Source organism: Cervus elaphus, chromosome 25 (assembly GCF_910594005.1).
Source record: "Cervus elaphus chromosome 25, mCerEla1.1, whole genome shotgun sequence".
In the NCBI taxonomy this organism is placed as follows: domain Eukaryota; kingdom Metazoa; phylum Chordata; class Mammalia; order Artiodactyla; family Cervidae; genus Cervus; species Cervus elaphus.
The window spans coordinates 67,410,938-67,430,311 of record NC_057839.1 but is presented as its reverse complement, the minus strand read 5'-3'; the positions used below and the strand labels follow the sequence as shown (position 1 = coordinate 67,430,311).

General features: G+C 44.5%; 1 long non-coding RNA gene across 1 annotated transcript; it reads right to left on the bottom strand.

Annotated features, from left to right (window-relative positions):
• Positions 1 to 113: 113 nt before the first annotated feature.
• LOC122683908 lies at positions 114 to 18,163 on the bottom strand. The gene is made up of 3 exons (XR_006337870.1): positions 18,017 to 18,163; positions 1,258 to 1,260; positions 114 to 124 (listed from the first exon to the last, which is right to left on the bottom strand). It is a non-coding gene; the product is annotated as an uncharacterized LOC122683908 (long non-coding RNA).
• Between the last annotated feature and the right edge of the window lie 1,211 nt (positions 18,164 to 19,374).

The window sequence follows — 19,374 nt, the reverse complement described above, 5'->3', positions numbered from 1 at the left end:
GGACAGGTTAGCCATAAATGGACAGAAATATGGGCTTCCCAGGTGGTGCTAGTGGTAAAGAACCCGCCTGCCAATGCAGGAGATGTAAGAGACGAGGGTTTGATCCCTGGGTCAAGATGATTGCCTAGAAGAGGGCATGGCAACCCACTCCAGTATTCTTGCCTGGAGAATCCAATGGATAGAGGAGCCTGGCAGGCTACAGTCCTTGGGGTCACAAAGAGTTGGACACAACTGAAGCGACTCAGCAAACGTCATAACGTTGCAGGGGAACCAAAACTGTCACCTCTTTACTCTAACATGATTAAAACAATTTTAACACCTCTGCACTTATTTTTCCACAATATAAATAACTTAAAATACCAGATACCCAGTTATTTAACACTTCATGAACTCATTAGACTGTGCAGTTGTTTGTAGTATGCAATGATATTGTACAAACTCAGGTGCAAATTATGTTTTTCCTCTAGACTTCCCAATGTAGCATAAATAAAGAGTGAAATAATTGGTAAACATACGTAACTAATGCAAAAGACTTTGCAAAAGAAAATTCACGAATAAGGCAATATTAAAGTGAAGTTTTCTTAATGAGGAAAAAAAGTTGCTTCAGTGGGTTTTAGTGATGACAGGTGCGAGACAGAGTATTTTGTCACTGGTCCAGTTTGGTGGAAGGTGGACGTGGACAAGAGTGAGCAGGTGAAAGAGTGAGTGAAAGGTCAGTGTGGGGGCTGACAGAAATGGAAGGAGACTTCTCTTCTTCCTGTATGAGGTCCTAGAAGTGACTAATTGTAAAGCGTGTGCAAAGCAACAGGCAAAGCAATGCTGAAAACGAAGAAGATAAAGGAAAGGCATGTGTGTGAGTTTGCTAGGGCAGCTGTAACAAAGAACCACCTCTGGGAGGCTTAATGTACTCAAAGGTATTATCCTACAGGGCTTCCCAGGTGGCTCAATGGTAAAGAATCCTTTTGCCAGTGCAGGAGACACAGGTTCGATCCCTGGGTCTGGAAGATCCTCTGGAGGAGGAAATGGCAACCCACTCCAGTATTCTTGCCTGGAAAATCCCATGGACAGAGGAGCCCGGCATCCCTGGGGTGTCAAAGAACCAGGCACAACTGAGCTACTGAACAACAAAACTGTCTCACAGTTCTGGAGGCCAGGAGTCTGAAACAAAGGCAGAGCTGGCTTCTTCTGAAGTGGTAGAGAGAATCCGATCCGTGCTTCTCTGCTGACTTCTGGTGGTTTGCTCACAGTCATGGACACTCCCTGGCTTGTGATTGCATAACTCCCGCTTCCTCACTGTGTCCGCCCCGAGAGCATGCCGTCTCTGTGTCCAAGTCCCCCCGCTTACATGTTCACTAGCCGTACCGGAGAAGGGCCATCCCCATGACCTCAGCTTGATCACCTGCAAAGGGTATTTCCAGGTGAGGCCATACTCACAGGTATGGGGATTAGAGCTTCCATACCTGTTTCATCTTGTGCATTTTCTGCTCAGTCTTAAAGAAGGAAAGAAAGTGAAGTCGCTCAGTCGTGTCCGACTCTTTGCTACCTGTGGACTGTAGCCTACCAGGCGATGAAGTGTCATTTACCCACACAAGCTTATGTTGATGGTAGTCATCGGAAAAAACATTCAAAGGAAAAACAGTCAGATTCTCATGAGTACAGATGACTTATGGGATGACCTTATGTTTCCAAATTAAATTATTTCAGCAGAGTTTATGCCTGGGTTCCAAGCATGAGGAAATTATTTAGATGATGTTTACTAGGGCTTCTCTTGTGGCTCATCTGGTAAAGAATCTGCCTGCAATTTGGGAGACTTGGGTTTGACCCCTGGGTTGGGAAGATCCCCTGGAGAAGGGAAAGGCTATCCGCTCCAGTGTTCTGGCCTGGAGAATTCCATGGACTGTATAGTCCATGGGGTCATGGAGTTGGACATGACTGAGCAACTTTCACTTTCACTTTCAGTTCAGTTCAGTTCATTTCAGTTGCTCACTTTACTATAGCAGAAAGCAGTGAACATCCTGATGGAAAGCTAATCACAGTTTAATTCTAGTTTTTCACAAAATATTAATCTTAGGAAAAGGTAGTTGCCAAAATATCTTACATGCTTTATAGTTTGCTATCTGAGAGAAGGCCAGTCTGTTGAGAATTTAATATTTATAATCCTTAAAGCAATTTAAGCCAGGATGTTTAAAGGCAGCATATTTTTTTGAGATCTAACTGTATTGAATCATTAAAATCTAAATTGCTTATTTAAATGTTTTATAAGGGTTCATCATATAAATGGACTAAATTTTAAAATTCATTGCTTTAAGGAAGGGCAATTACATTGCTCATTATCTGATTTAATGTTATACACCCTGTGAAATGTTTTGGCATCCACAGATTTTGTGAATGTCCCCCTTTCAGTACTTATTTTGAATAGAAGTGTTGCAATGAATGCTTTTCCTAAGTTCTGAGGTACACTGAGACTGGGAAGCCTCTAAAGAGGTGAGAGGCTGAAAGAGATGAGGTCTGAGATGAGACCTACCCGGGAGGCTGAGGCAGGCCATGTCCGCAGCTGCCAGGCAGGAAGGAAGCCCGGCCTTGCCCCGGGCATCGGTGCTCATGATGTCATGAGTACATGTGGGATGAGACAGTGTAGTGCTGAGGCCATGGGCATTAGCCGCATTGCAGAGGTTGATCCCCAGGGCTCTGAGCTGGAGGCTGGCAGACAGCACAGATGGCAGTTCTCACAGGCTGAGACAGCATCTGTCAGTGGGGGACGTGCTGGCCCCTGAGCTGAGAATTTAAGGGTGGAACTCCAGTCCTGGGGGAATTTTAGGAATAAATGCTTAAACCCATGCTTGTTGTTGCTTAGTCGCTCAGTCGTGTCTGACTCTTTGTGACCCCATGGACTGTAGCCCACCAGGCTACTCTGTCCATGGGATTCTCCAGGCAAGAATACTGGAGTGGGTTGCCATTCCCTTCGCCAAGAGAGCTTCCCCACCCCGTCATCTCCTGCTTGGCAGGCAGATTCTTTACCAGTGAGCCACCAAGGAAGCCCTAGACCCATGGCCCAAGTTATAAAGATGTGGGTGAGTGATGTCAGGTAAAAACAATTCTGGACCTGGGATATGATGATATATTTTAGATCATTTGAAAAATCCAAATGAAGTGACTATGGTTCAGGCATCCGAAATGGAGCTGGTGGGTCCAGGGATGTGGATTCAGGTACTTCCCTGCATCAGGAGAACCTGAACTTTCTGAATGGCACCAAACTCAAGGATGCGGGTAGTCATTTGCAAAATGTTATTAGCTAGTCCCTTCAGAAATGTGTAATCATTTCAATCCCAACCAAACCTTGCTTAACAAGCACACTTACTTCTTACAGGACCAATCCTAATTCTTCTTCTTTTTTTTTCCCTTTAATACTGCCAACCTTTTCTTTTCTTTCTTTATTTTGGCTGTGCAGAGTCTTAGTTGCCACATGTAGAATCTTCATGGTGGCTCTTGGACTCTTTAGCATGTGGGCTTAGTTGCTCCATGGCATGTGGGATCTTAGTTCCCTGACCAGGAATTGAACCCATGTCCCCTGCATTGCAAAGCAGAGGCTTAACCACTGGACCACCAGGGAAGTCCCTCCAATCCTAATTCTTGACAAACAACTTACATAACCTTGCTTTTTGCCTTTGTGAGCTTCCCCCCCCTTGAAGTCCTGTGGAACACAATGCGAGTGTTTCCCAGGCTGTCGTCCCAACAAACCCCAAACTGAAACACTGCTTTTTGTTTGCTTTTGCTCCAACGAGATCTCTGCTTGAAATTCCTGGTTAACAGCGAGCAGAGCCTTTGCTCTAAGGGATTAAAGCGGTAAGGGAAGGATCTGTTGCTGTAGGGAGTGTTCTGACCCTAACACCTACAGGCGTCTCAAAGGGCAGGCGTCCAGGTGGAGGCGGGTCAACCGGTGACAGAGAACCAGGTGTGGGGGCCGGGTGGCTCAAGGGGACCGCTGATCAGGGGACGTTTTCCTGTAGGTGGCAGATCCCTGGGAAAAGTGGGACACTGGCTCAGTGAGGGTGGGTTAGAGTGCAGAGGCCTGGGAGCTGGAGGGACAAGTCAGGAACTTTTTTCAGATTGGTCAGTGGGCATAAAGAATTCTGCTGATCGTTTAGAGGCAAAGAATGGGAACTGAGAAGTATGTGTTGGGACTTTTCATAGATAAGAAAGTCTTATCTACTTCATCTGTAGAAGAATGAGGCTTCTTTTCTGAAACATTTTAGTTTATATCAGAAGGAGTGGGGCTTTTCAGGGAGCTCTTTCCTGGATCCTGGAGGGCAGGACATAGCACTCTCCTACTCTCACTGTGACTGATCTCAGAAGCTAGAGTGGAGGTAGCTAGATCCTAGTGGTGGAGCGAAATGACACCCAGACCAAGAATCAGGTGGGGCCCAGCCTGAAACAATGGACAAGTCACAGCGTGACAGGGTCAGGCTGAGGGGCCCTGAAGCCCTCCTACAAAGTTGGGTCCATTGCAGAGATTTCTGCAGACTAGTTTCTTTCGTTGCTGTTCAACAAACTCTTAAAGCAGAAAGCGACAATACACATCTACAGTGAGAGCGAGAATGACTATATTACAAACACAGGAACCTCTCATTTCCCTAATCTAATCCACTACCAACTTTTGGGAAGCAGGAACCAGCACTTCATTTTATGTTGAAAAAAGTATAATGGGTTTCGTGGTTCTCAGCCCAACCAAAATACCTGCCCACTAGTTTTCCCAAATATCGCTAAAAGACATTTAAACTTTTAAATAAAGCTACACCGAAGGTTTGTGCAAATTATAAAATAGTTTTAAAGCTATTTGCATAGTTTTTTGACATTTAAATGCACTGATAGAGGCTCGCCTACAAAATACAATATAGATACAAATCACGTTTTCTTTCTTCACTGAAGACACATACTACCCGGACATGTAAAGGAATTACAGTCACTAGGATACAATGGATGCAAATAGCACTCAATTAGAAAGCCGAGCAACTAACACTAGGGTTCTTATACCAATGGGAGGGTTTGCTGCGTGGGACTTGAGCTTGAGGAGGAGGAGACAGAGGCTCTGGGGTCACAGGTATTTAGGGGTGGAGGGAGCAAGGCTGGAGGGGTAAACTGAAAGTTGTTTATACAGACTTTGAGGTGTAGACAGAGCCACGGGTGAATGGAACCCAGCATAATTGTGACATGAGTGTATGGCTCTTAGAAATGTGACACTGTGCTTGGAATTGCACTTTGGATGTGATACTAGCAATCATGCTCTCTGTGGGAGCTACATCCTTTAACTGATGTACTGAATTCTTTCATTGCTTTTTTTTTTGAGGTGTGCTTAATTTTAACATTTATTTAAGAGCTTACTGTCTTCTGTGGCTTACATCTTTTTCTTCTTCTCAAAGTGTTTGTAAGTTTCTTTTGACCTTTGAGGATCTTCAGTTTTATTAGAATGCACCTAGATATAGATTTTTTAAAGTGCATTCTGCTAAGGATTGAATATGCACTTCTGCCATGTGCTCTGAACACACGTGTGAACTGTCTACTTACTTGAAAGTCCTAAGCCGTCATCACTACAGACGTTGCTGCTCACCTTGCAGGCAATGCTCCCTCCTGGTGTGATGGAGCCTCTTACTTTACCTTTAACCCTTTGAGGATCATTTTCATGTGTTCTATCTCTTTATTTCTTAGTATTTAGGTTCCATATTTTGGTACTGTCTTTTAAATCTCTAATGATTTTCTGTTATCCAGTACTTATCTTGTGAAACTATATTTTTGTACTTTCTAACTGGTCTTTAAAAATCTGTTTCTGCCTGTTTCATATCAGCCTTTTGCTTTACCATTCTTATTTTGACTCTTAGACATCATTCCTTCTTTTTTTGAAGATTTTTCCATTATTTGTGTGTTCTTTTGAATGCCTAGGCTTCCCTGATAGCTGAGTTGGTCAAGAATCCACCTGCAGTGTGGAGACCTGGGTTTGATCCCTGGGTTGGGAAGATCATCTGGAGAAGGGAAAGGCTACCCACTCCAGTATTCTGGCCTAGAGAATCCATGGACTGTATAGTCCATGCAGTCGTAAAGAGCCCAAAACTACTAAGCAACTTTAACTTTCACTTTGAATGCCTGCTTCCTTTAGTCAAGTTTGTGAAGCTTGAATTTTCATGGAATTTCTCTTGTTCGTGCGCATTGGAACTTGTGATTCTAAGTTTCACCTCATGTAATATTCTGTGTGCAGTGAGTGGCGTTTCTGGCATGTGTGTGTGCTATGTACTGTGTCAGTGTATGTGTAGTTTGGGGCACTGTGTGTGTGTGATGTGTTGCATGTGAGATGTGTACTCTGTGTGTGGTCTGTATTACGTATTGTGCATGCACTGAGTATGTGGATGTGGTGTGTGGATTATGGATTGTGTTTTGTCTATTGTGTATGGTGTGGAATGTTTCTGGTGTGTGTATGTGGTGTGTGTGGTGTGAGGCATGCGCATGTGTGTAGTGTGTATGTTGTGTGTTGTATGTGCTGCTTGTATGGTGTGGTGTGTGTGTGTGTGGTGTGATGTGTATAGTGTGTCTGCTGTATGTGGTGTGTGTGTGTGTAACATGTATGTTGTGCGTGTGGTGTGATGCGCATAGTGTCTGGTGTATGTGGTGTGTGTGTGTATATGGTGCGTTACATGTATGTTATGTGAGTGGTATGATGTGCATAATGTGTCTGCTGTATGTGGTGTGTGTGTGTGTGTGTATGGTATGTGACATGTATGTTATATGTGTGAAGTGATGTGCATAGTGTGGTGTGCGTGGGGTGTGTGTAGTGTGTAACATGTATGTTGTGTGTGTGGTGTGATGTGCACGGTGTGTCTGCTGTATGTGGTGTGTGTGTGTGTATGGCGTCTAACATGTATGTTGTGTGTGTGGTGTGATGTGCATAGTGTGTCTGCTGTATGTGGTGTGTGTGTGTGTATGGTGTGTAACATGTATGTGGTGTGTGGTGTGTGTGTGTGTGGTGTGATGTGTATGTTACATGTGTGAAGTTATGTGCATAGTGTGGTGTGCGTGGGGTGTGTGTGGTGTGTTGGGCACAGTGTATGTGTGCATGTGGTGTCCACGGTGTGCGTGTGTGTGGCGTGTGAGCAGTGTGTCTGTCTCCGCCTCCTTGCTCACACACAGACCCTGCTCTTCCCTGCCCGGCCCCCAGTGTCTGCGTCAGAACCGACCCGTCCGAGTCCCCGCGTGTCCACCCCCGGCCCTGCAGACCCGCCCAGGAGAGTGGGCCTCACGCCGTCCCCGCTCAGCCGGCCTCTCACCCACCGTCCTGCAGGCAGGCTCTCCCATCGCCTGTGTCTGCCCCGCTCAACGCCTTCCATGCACTTAGTCACCCGGTCATGTTTGCCTCTGGGTGACCCTATGGACAGTAGCCCGCCAGGCTCCTCTGTCCATGGGATTCTCCAGGCAAGAATAGTGGAGTGCGTTGCCATTTCTTCCAAGGGATCTTCCTGACCCAGGGATTGAGCCTACATTTCCTGCATTTCAGGCAGATTCTTGACCCACTGCGCCAAGCTCCGCAGAGATGCTCTCCGTATTTTGAGTGATGCTATGCTCTTTTAATATGTTGTGTGATGAACACTGCATAGCAGAGAGTGCGTTGGGGCAGGCACCCAAGGACTTGAAGGGTCGTCTCACCAGACGCTTCCTTCCGAGGTCCTGGCATGACGTGCGTGGAGCCAGGTGGCCCCAGCTAACCTCCCAGAGGCTCTGTCCCAACACTGGACAGGGACGGCCCTCGGTGGCAGCTGCCAGATGACCAGTTTTAGAAATTAAACCCACAGCGACAGCGCTGTAGAATCCTGCCAAGTGTAGGATTCCATCACAATTAGATTGCTAATCTGACGGTTTTCTTTGCTTAGATGTTAATGACAACCAGGCTGATTCCGTGAGGCAAAGCACATGGACTGAAACCGCCCACCCTGGCCAGGCACCACAGTAACCATCTGCATGAGTTGTTTTATGACAGGAGATCCTGGCAAGGAACACGGAACTAATAAGCCACCAGCAACCGGAAGAGTTTGGGAAAGGTCAAAAGGAGACACCACATGTCCGACCCCCAGAATCCTTCTCGCTGGCACCCATCGTGGCTGAACAAGTCATGCAGCACCAGGAAGGACTCTGAGTCAGAATTATTGGCTAAAGACAACCTGGAAACTAATCCCATCACCACAAAACCCAAGAATGCAAGCCCACGCGGCAGAGCTGTTCTCCTGGGTTCCCTTCCCCTCCTGCTCTCCACCCTGGCGCCCTTTCCCAATAAAATCTCTTGCTTTCTCAGCACATGTGTCTCCTCGGACAGTTCATTTCCGAGTGTTAGACAAGAGCCCAGTTTCGAGCCCTGGAAGGGGTCCCCCCTTCCTGCAACAATTCTGTCTCAGAGATTTGGAGCTCGGTTTGCAGTAAGCAGATGGGTTGAAGGTGTCTGATGAGTGCTCTGCCTCATTGGAAACAGAATTGCCTTGAAATTGAAGAGTGAGCTCTATTTCCCACCTGGACTTCCATCATTGGAAATTAAACCAAAGATCATGCCAGGAGTGAAATGCATATTTCCTCTTGAAGTGAGCATTGTGGAAGCGCTCTGTCACTATAAAAAGACTGCTTACATTGCAGAATGGGTAAATGTTGGAAAACTGAAAGGGCTCAGATATGTACAGAAACAAGCATTCACCTGAGACATTAAAATGAGCATGAAATGTATGCACTCTCTCCTTAGTTTATAAACAGAGTGTTTCCCTGTTGCGATTTCCCCCTGCTGTTAAAATGCTCTTCTCCGTGACTCACATGCTAGCAGGCAGGCCATTTGCAGTTTAAGTGACTCGAGTTTTACAGGAATCCTGGTTTTTTCTCATGTGGATGCCCTCCTTGTCTTCTGAATTAGGTATAAAAGAAGAACAAATGCTCTAACTTTTTGGTGACCCCATGCATTGTGCACTCAGTTGTGTCCAACTCTTTGTAACACTTTGAACTATAGCCCACCAGGCTCCTCTGTCCATGGGATTCTCCAGACAAGAATACTGGAGTGGGTTGCTGTTCCCTTTTCCAGGAGATCTTCCTGACCCAGAGTTTTATCCTACTTCTCTTGCATTGCAGGTAGATTCTTTATCACAGCATACATGAAATTTTATTTTACTAGAGTGGAGAGACCATGTTAACACCCTATTCCACCTTCAGTATTAAATTTCAGGTATCACTTCTTTGTTGATGATTGTCTTTGACCATTTTCCTAATGATTGCATTTCTCCATTCTCCTAACAATTAACGACAAGTTGTGTTTGTAAAAACAGATGCCTTACTTGGCTGATTGTTGAGGTTGGCCTGGACCTGTTATCGTCAGTCATGCTTGTTCACGATGAAAGCTGTTAACATATTAAGATAGAAAATATCTCAACATAATGCAGGCCGCATATGACAAGAACACAGATAATTCATACTTGATGCAAGTTTGAAAGATTTTCCTCTGTGATCAAGAGCAAGACATGGGTGCCCAGTCTCACCCCTCGTATTCAACACAGTCCTGGAAGCCCTAGACAGAGTAACCAGGCAAAAAGGAAGTTAAAAACCATCCAAGTAAGAAAACGAGAAGTAAAATTGTTAACTGCAGATTAAATGAATTTATGTAAACAAAATGCTGAAGAATCCACCAAAAAACTCTTAGAAGTAATAAACCAATACAGTAAAGTTGCAGGATGCAAAATCACCATACAAAAATCAGGTTTCTAAACACTAACAACAAACTATCTGAAAAAGAAATAAGAGGAAAAATTCTTATTGACAATAGTATCAAAAATATGGAAACAAATTTTTACAAAAGAGATGAAAACTTTAAGACATTAAAAAGTATAAGATATTGATGAAAGAAATAGAAGGCAAATAAATGGGAAGATATTCCACATTCATGAATGGGAAGAATTAATGCTATCAAAATGTCTATAAGCCATCTATGGATTCAGTGTAATCATCATCAAAATGCTAATGACATTTTTCACAGAAAGTAAAACAAACACGAATCAGACTTTTGTTGTTCCAACACAGAGGAAAGAAATCCTGAGAAAGAAGAGCAAAGCTGCAAGTATTATGCTTCCTGATTTCAAACAATACTATGAAGCTATCCCAAGTGGTGCAGTGGCGAAGAACCTGCCTCCCAAGGCAGAAGATGCAAGAGACGAGTGTTCCATCCCTGAGTGGAGAAGATGCCCTGGAGAAGGAAACGGCTACCCACGCCAGTATTCTTGCCTGGAAAATCCCATGGACAGAGGAGCCTGGTGGGCTACAGTCCATGGGGTCGCAAACACGACTGACCCACTGAGCACATACGCACGTAAGAATCAGCCCTACGGTACTGGCGCAGAAACATGCGTAGACCAACAGGAGAGAACCGAGGTCCTCAGAAATAACCGCACACAGATATGGTCAACTAATGTCTGACATCAGAGCCAAGAATCTATTCAATAGATTCTATTCAAGGACAATCTAGTCAATAAATGATGTTGAGAAAACTGGATATTCACATGTTAAAGAATGAAATTGAAGCAATATCTTACAATCCTCACAATAATTTACTTGAAATCTTAATTTAAGGCTTAGATAAAATAAAAACTCCTAGAAAAAAACGTAGGCAGAAAGCTCCTGGACACCAGCCTTGCCAATGATTTTTAAAATATGATTCTAAAGGCACAAGCAACAAAAGAAAAAATAGACAAGTGGGACTATATCAAACTAAAAAGGCACAATCAGCAAAAGTTACAACAAAAGGCACAATCAGCAAAACAAATTAACCTCTCGGTGGGAGAAAATATTTGCAAGACAGTTAAATGATTAGTGGTCAATATGCAAAATATATAAGAAACTCACACAATAGCAAAAAAGGCAAATGATAGAAATGGATAAAGGACCTGAGTAGAAATTTTTCTAAAGAGGGCATACAACTGGACAAGAACTATATCGAATATACTTAACATTAATGACCAACAGGGAAATGTAAATCAAAACCACATGATAACTCCTCACACCTGTTAGAGAGACCATTTTGACAAGAGACAACAAGAACTGAAGAGGATACAGAGAAAAACGAACATTTCTGCACTGTTGGTGGGAATGTAAACCAGTGCAGTCACTATGGAAAAGAGTATGGGGTTCTTAAAACATTAAAAGTAAAACTTCCAAATGATCTAGTCATCCTACTTCTAGGTATATAACCAAAGGATTCGAAATCGCTGTCTTTAAGGGATATCTCCACCCCAATGTACATTGCAGCATTAATCCAAAATCAAAGCATGGAACTAATCAAGGTGTCCATTGACACAGGTTGGAGACAAAAAAGTGTAGGTATAATATTAGTGCAACAGAATATTGTTTTTGCTTAGTTGGGGATTGTGTCTGACCCTTTTGCAACCCCAAGGATTATAGACAGTCAGGCTCCTCTGTCCATGGGGTTTTCCAGGTAAGAATACTGTAGTGTTTTGCCGTTTCCTTCTTCAGGGGCTCTTCCCAACCCAGGGATCAAACTTGCATCTCTTGCATTGGCAGGTGGGTTCTTTATCACACAGCCACCTGGGAAGCACAATGGAATATTACTCAGCCATAAAAAAAGAAAGGAGTCTTGTCATTTGTGACAACATGAGTGAACATTCAGGGCTTTATGCTAAGTGAAGTAAGCCAGACGGAGAAAGACAAACACTGTATAATGTCACACGTGGAATCTGAAAAAGCTGAACAAATAGAGAGTGGCTTGGTGATTGCCAGGGGCTGGCATTAAGGCAGAAATGGTAAGAAGTTAGTCAAGGGGTGCAAACTTTCAATTATATGGTAAGTTCTAGGAATCTAATGTACAGCATGGTGACTGTAGTTAGAAATTTTTTTATACCTGAAAGTAGCTAGGAGAGTAGATCTTAAATGTTCTTAAACCAAAAGAGAAAGGTTATTATTATGTTGGGTGAAACAATTAACCTTGTTGTATAGGAGGTGTTCACTGACTTTACTGTGATGATCATTTCACAGTATATACATGCATCAAATCATCACATAATTGATCTTAAACTTACATGATGTTAAATGTCAATTATATCCATCAAGCTAGGGGGGTGGGGGAAGGGTATTTTGATCACGTAATGATGGCCCTCTCCACGTAAGGATGGGCTTTCCCGATTGAGGATGGTGCTCTTGTCTTTCCCAAATTAGGCTCTTTTGTCAGACTCAGAATCTCTGATTTGAATATTAGTGGCCCATTTGGAGCCTGCTTCCTTAAACTATGGCTTATTCTCCTCTGGAAAGAGTGAGCTAGGTGTCTTTTGGGTTTTGAGTAAGCTCAGGAGAGCTCCGGGCTTCTGACATTGTGGACTTTGGTTTTGTGTTACCGTGTGGAGGTCATCAGAATGCTGCATTCAGTGGAAATCTGTAAAGAGGAACCCAGGCGTTAGCCACACAGGGTCACAAGCGCCTCTCATTTCCACTGCAAACATGGCACTCCCCTTGACAAGAGCCAAGCTTGCCGGATCAGAAAGAGAATCCTTAGTGCAGCTGCAAGGATGCATCTCAGCACCGTGTCTCACGTTCTTTCCACACAGGACCCAAACTGACCTGTGATGACAATTTCATGAGCTTTGCTCTGCTCAGCTTGGTTAGTAGTCACTACACCGGCTTGTGCATCTCCGCTTATGGTGCAGGATCCCACACAGGCTTTGTGTGACAGAAAGCTCCCTTCTTGACCAACGCTGCCTCCCTAAATGTAGACGGTGCCCCGAAGGAGCAGGCTGTGGCCGTGTCAGCACCGATGGCGTACTTCTGCCCCAGCTGTTCTTCAGTTACACCCCTCAAACGGCACCACTTAAAACCCTGATCCTTAATCTGCAAATGTGTTCTGCTCACAAGTGCAAAGATCAGCTCTCCTCACTCAAGTGGGAAAATGTGAAGGATATAATCAGCAGATCAACCATGTCGCTACCTTCAGCTTTCCATAGGTTGTTCTTTAAAATAGCTTGGGAAAACTGTTTAAAAGAGTGAAAGCCTTTTAGATTGCTTTCATGGTTAGTATCCTTACCTCCAACTTCTATTCTGCAATACCCATGCTTCTATCATCTTACATGTTTACAAATAAGTTTAACTAAAAACAGAGAAAAAATGCTAAACCTCGGGACCATGAGTGCTTCCCCCCAGATGGTGCAGTGGTAAGGAATCCACCTGCCAATGCAGGAGACACGAGAGATGTGGGTTGATCCTTGGGTCAGGAAGATCCCCTGGAGGAGGGCATGGCAACCCACTCCAGTATTCTTGCCTGGAGAATCCCATGGACCTCTGTTACATGGACCTCAATGGACCTCTGTTACATGGACCTCCATGGACCTCAATCCCATGGAGCCTGGCGGGTTACAGTCCATGGGGTCACAGAGTCAGACACGACTGAGCACATGCTCACATTTGGACCATGTAGTTTAGGGCAAGTCCCATCTTCTCTTTAAGCCCTGAGTCCCTGACTTCTAAAATGACGCACTAACAGTTCCTGCTTCCTACAGTTGCTGTGAGGGTCAGTGAACCACTGCCCACTGGCTGGTTTAAGAAAAACCCCCAACTGCTTTAAAGAAAATATACATTCAGATGATAAGCTTTTCTTACTAAACATTTTTAGTTATAAATGACTAAGGCTTGCCTTCAGAATTGTTCTTTTCTGAATAATTTTTATCCTCATTCATTTAGGTTACAAAACAACCTATCACAGTCTGTTCTGTCTATGAAACAGTTATCCTTAGAAGTAGGATTTTGAGGCATCAGGAGACTTGTCTTTTCCTATTTCACTTGCTTCCAACTTAAAATCTTAAAAAGTCAAAAAAATATGCACACATACATATATACATATGTATAGATGTGCACATAAGCTGAATATAGACCATATATCATATGTATGTGTATATGCCTTCCTCATCTTGCTCTCTCTATATATATACACAATCAGAATATATATATAAGAAAATCCTGTGGGTTACGTGTTCAATATCCCAAAACCAAAATAATAAAACAAAACCTAATAAAACACCAAGAAAGCAAAATTCCCTAGATGTGATTTCCCAGGGGAGGTCTCGACTAGCTTCCCAGTGAAATGATCTTGGAGTCTTGAAAACTAAATAACACCCTCTCCCTACCCATGACTCCGTTATGGAAAGTTCTGAAATCAACTGTAAACCAACTCCCAATTTTGTAAATCAAAGCTCTCAAAAAAAGCACTGCCTAGTTGAAGCCTTAAAAATTAGAGTGTGTTTTCAGCATTCTAGTGGAATGCCTAAAGCACAGGAATAACATCTGAAAAGCACGTGGTCCGTTTAGTGTGAGATCAGGGAAATGGGCTTTGAGTTCTGGCTCCGCTGCGCCCAGCAGGAGGGTGGAGGAGGAGGGTCCCCCGGAGTCACCCCAGGCAGCTCCCAGCCAGTGACTGAGCATGCAGGAGTGCAAGAAAGAGCCCCCTCCTGTCGATCTGGGACCCCTCCACCCCTACACCTGCACATCACGTTGGTAGAAGCCTGTCACAATACACTGAATCAGGCGTGTGTGTGTGTGTGTGTGTGTGTGACACTGGCCTCTCGCAGGGTTCATTTTTGCAACATGCTCCCATCTAAAAGCCTTCTCATACAGGTAAGCCTTACTTTCAGAAAACTGTAGAAATAAACCATTCAAAGTTTGGTGATTATTTATGTGAGGGTGGGGCTTTGCCTTGGAGCTTCTAGAAGTCCCCTTTGTATTGCACTGTAATTGCTTTACAACACAGTATTGGTTTCTGCTGTATCAGCGTGAATCAGCTACCAGTAGACGTGTGTCCCCTCCCTCTAGAGGCTCCCTCCCCTCGTCCCAGCCCCCAGGTCATCACAGAGCCCTGAGCCGAGCTCCCCCTGCTACGCAGCAGTTTCCCACCAACCATCTGTTTCACACGGGGTGGGATGTATATGCCCTTTAAAGGAGGCCAGATCTCTAAGGCATCTCCTCATCCCCTGCAGAAGGTAGCTACACCTCTGAATACAGGTGAGAGATATGACTTGCTTTTTAACAGCTAAATATGGCAAAAGTCATCTCCGGGATTATACCGTATTATCTGAAGCGGTCTAAGCAGACTGGCTCTAGAGAAGCCTTTGCTGGTTGAGGAAGTAACTGGCCAAAGAGCTGAGGGCAGCCCCAGCTGAGAGCTACAAGGAGTGCTTTCTGCCCACACCCTGAGGGCGCTTGGAAGTGGGTCCTTCCCAGTACTTCCAAGTGCGAACTTACTTCCGGCCAATCCTTCGCAGGCTTGTGACTGTAATGAGAGGACCCAGTCAATCAGCTGTGCCCTCCTCATTCCTGACCCACAGACCCTGTGGGATAGTACAGTGTGGTTGAATTCATACAGTATTGTGCTCTTAAAAACAGGTGAAGAAGATAAATCTCATATTAAATGCTTTTACCAAAAAAAAAAAAAGAAACCACACACACACAAAAAAGAACACAAGAACCTGCTTTGGAAGTGGTGGGTACAATGGGTGTTGTGCTAGTGTCATTGTTGTTCAATTAATTGCTAAGTGAAGTTTGAGTCTTTGCCACCCCATGGACTGCAGCACACCAGGCTTCCCTGTCCTTCACTGTCTCCTAGAGCCTGCTCAAACTCATGTCCAGTGAGTCGGTGATGCCCTCCAACCCTTGCATCCTCTGTCGCCTCCTTCTCCTGCCCTCAATCATCGGTGCATGCATATCTCCATACTCACAAAGATGTGTGTATTAAATGTATGCTTTTGTATATCAATTAAAGTTTAATCTAAAAAAAAAACTAAAGATATAAGATATATATATACAGTGGTCCTAAGCTGTTATGGTTGCAGAATTTTTTTTACATGGAAACAGATAACTGATATGCACACACAGATGAAGTCTCAGTTGTTACTCAGGCATATCTGTTATGCTTCAGTAGAGATTCATATAAAGTAAGAGTTGGGCCCTATTCAAATGTGCTGAAATGAACAAATCCTTTTAAAAATGACTCATGGGACCCAACCATTTCACTATCATGCCCGCAACCAGCTTTCTTGTTCTTTACACAGAACAAGGAAAGGAAAACAGGGACGTGATCAGAGGGGCTGGAGTCAAGGGGCTTCAGGCAAGTTATTTGGAGACAGTTACCTTGGTTTTAGCTGAGATTCTAAACACAGACTGAGGAATCTCAAGGCACTTTTTTTCTATATGGATTTTTCTGTATAAAGTTGTAATTCCTATAATCTATAGTCTTTATAGTTTTTTAGTATAGTTTGGGAAAAATAGGCTCTATGATAATAAAGCCTGAAAATACAGTCAAAGCTACAGTTTTTCCAGTGGTCATGTATGGATGTGAGAGTTGGACCTTAGAGAAAGGTGAGTACTGAAGAATTGATTCTTTTGAACTGTGGTGTTGGAGAAGACACTTGAGAGTCCCTTGGACTGCAAGGAGATCCAACCAGTCCATCCTAAAGGAGATCAGTCCTGGGTGTTCATTGGAAGGACTGATGCTGAAGCTGAAGCTCCAATACTCTGGCCACCTGATGTGAAGAATTGACTCACTGGAAAAGACTGTGATGTTGGAGAAGATTGAGGTCAGGAGGAGAAGGGGACGGCAGAGGATGAGAGGGTTGGATGGCATCACCGACTCAATGGACATGAGTTTGAGCAAACTCCCAGTGATGGACTGGGAAGCCTGGCATGCTGCAGTCCAGGGATTTGTAGAAAGATGGACACAACTTGGCGACTGGACAACAACTACAATCTCACAAGATACTTGCAAAAAACCCATGAGAGAACAAAGCCAAGCCACTCATACTTTGCTCAGCAGAATGAAGCTGGCGCGTGGAGGGTGGGGCCAGCCCCCCAGGGCCACAGGGCTGGTGACTGGGGGAGACTGGCTGGGGATGGGGGGCAATCCCTTCCCCCCACCCAGGGCTCTTTCTTCTCAATAAAAAGAAGAAGCTGCAGCTCTGACTTCACATTTAAATCAGAGCTGGAAGCTGGCTTCATCTCTCATTTGTAAAAAAGAAAAAAATAGTGGATGCCAAAAGTGTTCTTACATTATGTACTTATGTTTATTCTCTTATTATGAAGCACCTGCAGCTCATTGACAAAGGGCACAGCATTAATTTAAAATTAATAGATAGCACCGTGGAAATTGGAAGTCTGGGTTATATCCTGTGTGATTAATTGTTCTAGTCATGACTAGAATGAAAGCATGTGCTATTAGGAGTAGCTGAGCACATCGCAGTCCCGTTACTATTAGCGGTGCGCCACTGATGATACACCTCCCAGGAGACTCAAGGCCGTCCATTTCTATCACAGTCTCACCCCTCAGAGCTTTGGGAACTCCAGGACGGCCCCGGGGAGGCTGAATCTGCAGGTTCAGCACCTGGGCCAGGTGATGGCTGGGACCCCTGTGTCCAGGTGCCTCTTTGCTCGGCTCTTACCACACCGGAGCTGCTCTGAGAAACGGAGGTGATGTATATCCCCACGTTCAAGGTGAACTTTTACCAGTAGACACTGAATTAGATTACTAGCACAAACGATAGAGGCTGGCTGAGTTTACTGTATGAAGTCATAAAGCTGCAACATAGCAAAGGGATCAATTAAACAATTGCTTATTTTCTCCTGTGCCCCAGCCTCTGTCTGTGAAAATACCAAGGAATAAGACCTTTGTCCCATCAGTTTCACAAGCCAGAATCAAGATTGCCTAGAGAAATATCAATAACCTCAGATATGTAGGTGATATCCCACTAATGGTAGAAAGTGAAGAGGAACTAAAGAGCCTCTGGATGTGGGTGAAAGAAGAGAGTGAAAAAGCTGACTTAAAACTCAACATTCAAAAAACTAAGATTATGGCATTGGGTCCCATCACTTCATGGCAAATAGATGGGGAAACAGTAGAAGCAGTGGCAGCTTTTATTTTCTGGGATCCAAAATCACTGCAGATGGTGAGTGCAGCCGTGAAACCAAAAGACACTCGGAACAAAAGCTATGATCAGCTTAGACAGCATATTCAAAAGCAGAGACATCACTTTGCCGACAAAGGTCCATATAGTCAAAGCTATGGTTTTTCCAGTAGTCATGTAAGGATGTGGGAGTTGGACCATAAAGAATACTGAGCACCGAAGAATTGATGCTTTTGAACTGTGGAGTTGGCGAAGACTTGAGAGTCCCTTGGACTGCAAGGAGATCAAACTAGTCAATCCTAAAGGAAACCAGTCCTGAATATTCATTGAAAGGACTGATACTAAAGCTGAAGCTCCAGTATATACTCTGGCCACCTGTTATGAAGAGCCAGCTCATTGGAAAAGACCCTGATGCTGGGAGGGATTAGGGGCAGGAGGAGAAGGAGACGACAGAGGATGAGATGGTTGGATGGCATCACCAACTCGATGGACATGAATTAGAGCAAACTCTGGGAGATATAGAAGGACAGCAAAGCCTGGTGTGCTGCAGCTCATGGGGGTCACAAAGAGTCAGGCATGACTTAGCCACTGTAAAACAACAACCTATCAAATTAAGTTTAGAGAAGGGGATAAGCGTCCAGAGGCATGTGTTGGATGGTCATCATTATCATTAGTTGTAAAACTAGGAAGCCCTCTCTGCAGATGGGCCCCTTTTACTAAACCAGTTGATGAGCGTTATAGATGACCCACTCCACCATTCTTGGGCTTCCCTGGTGGCTCAGATGGTAAAGAATCTGCCTGCAATGCGGGAGACCTGGGTTCGATCCCTGTGTCAGGAAGATCCCCTGAAGGAGTGCATGGCAACCCACTCCATATTCTTGCTGGGACAATTCCCATGGACAGAGGAGCCTGGCGCTCTACAGTCCATGGGGTCACAGAGTCAGACACAACTGACCGACTAAGCACAGTCACCCAACACTGACAAGGTTAGAAACCTTTACCTTCTCTTATCTGTCCTTGGACTCCCCAGGATTTGAGACACTTCCCTTCGATTGAGCCAAATGCTCCCCACTGTCTGTTTTAGCCTGATCATTGCAAGCTTCCCCCAGCTCGGTGCATTCTTATTGCCTTCATGCTTCCAACACCACATTGCCAGCAGTTCTGTTGGGGATCAAGAATATCAGGATGAACAAAATAGAAACTCCTGGTTCACCACCAGGGATGTTACAGGCTGAGGGGTGCTAGGTGCAAATGCCCTGAGGCAGGAAGAATTGGACTGAGTTGCCAAGGAGACCTGCACCCCGAGGGGCATGAAGCAGCTGAGAGGATGGAAATAGAGATGTTTGCACGGCGGGGTCTTCGCGCCAGGGCAGGGTTGGAATGATTGGACACGTGTGCAGCTCACTGAAGAACAGGAGTGGGAGATGAT